Genomic DNA, 1,398 nt, shown 5'->3' with positions numbered 1-1,398 from the left:
CATTCCAGAGGTATCACCAAGTTGCTGCCAGCTTCTAGAGTTGCTATTGGCCCTCTTACCAAGAGTCACAGGTTTTTCAGTACAAGGTGATATTATCAAAGCTTCCAAAAAAGTCCTGGTGTAAGACACACTTTCCACTTCAACTGATCATGAAAATTATTCTCTGGATCATATCTATCATTATTATATATTTTTGCATATGTCTGTGATGTGAATTTATGTACATCCATGATGCTGTGTGTGTGGGAACATGTGCTCATATGTGAAAATGCTTGTGAAAACCCAAGGTTGACCCTGGAAGTCATTCTGAGTTATTTCCTATCTTTTGTATTAACCAAGCTTAGGACACGGGCTATTCTAGCTGACCAGCATGTTCTGAAATTACAAAACGTGGAGTTATAACACACTGACATGGTTTTTAATGAGTTTTAAAGATACAAACTCTGGTCCTCCTACATTATCCACTCAGCTATATTACTCCGTCTTTTTGCATAAAAACATTTATTATCATAGAACAAAAAGGATTAAGGAAAGTACAAATAGCGGAAAGATGAGATTAACAATGAGGTAAAGGGTAAACTCTAACTATGCAAGATTTTCTTAAAAAGTGGTCTCAGAGAGGAGGGGGAGGTATGGAAGGGGAAGGAAATGAATGTAGTCTCTAGTAGTGAAATGAATATAATCTGCTCCAGCAGTATTGAAGAGACCAACCATTCCATTTCAAGTGCCAGATACTACTTCAGACAGATGAAAAACCAATAAAGAATCAACAGGCTATATCTCCATGAATCCTCGTTTGCTGTAAAATTACTGGCTCGATAACTGAATCTTTCATTTCAGTTCCCTTAACACACACCTTATCCTTTCCCCAGACATGGGAAAACAGATAAACCACCTTTGTTTTTAATCAAAAGTGACAATTTTCCCATTCTATGCAATACAAATCATCCCCTCGACAGTTCCTTCTCGAACAAAACTTCCTCTTTTCCTCCAGCCAGCCCCAGTGGGTTCACCACTCTATCTTACTAGAGTCAAAGCACTGCACATTTGACTCATGATTCAGTGTTCCCAAGAAAAGAGAATTTCAGAGACGTGGGTTTGTATTCTGAACCCAAAGTGGCATCAGACTGAAGCAGTTGGACACTGAATGAGTCAGTTCTTGTACTCAGATAATAGAAATGTAAGTATGCTCTTCTTATTTATGCCCTTGTGGTGCTAGTAAAAATTGCTATTTGTGAATAAAATCCTTCCCTAGACTCCAAGAGGCAAGATTGAAACAGAGTTGAGCCAGTCATGTTAGAGTTCCATGAATCAGGTTAAATTTGGCTGGGTTATCTGATCTCAGGAGTTAAAATTAGAGAGACAATAGCTAAGCATTTCAAACAAGTCAGTTTAAAT

General features: G+C 38.1%; 1 non-coding gene across 1 annotated transcript; it reads right to left on the bottom strand.

Annotated features, from left to right (window-relative positions):
- Nucleotides 1–946: 946 nt before the first annotated feature.
- Nucleotides 947–1,075, bottom strand: LOC116897481. The gene has a single exon (XR_004387505.1). It is a non-coding gene; the product is annotated as a small nucleolar RNA SNORD22 (small nucleolar RNA).
- Between the last annotated feature and the right edge of the window lie 323 nt (nt 1,076–1,398).

The sequence above is a fragment of the Rattus rattus genome, chromosome 3 (genome assembly GCF_011064425.1).
Source record: "Rattus rattus isolate New Zealand chromosome 3, Rrattus_CSIRO_v1, whole genome shotgun sequence".
In the NCBI taxonomy this organism is placed as follows: Eukaryota; Metazoa; Chordata; class Mammalia; order Rodentia; family Muridae; genus Rattus; species Rattus rattus.
The sequence above is the reverse complement of the archived record's forward strand: the minus strand, read 5'-3'. Positions and strand labels throughout refer to the sequence as shown.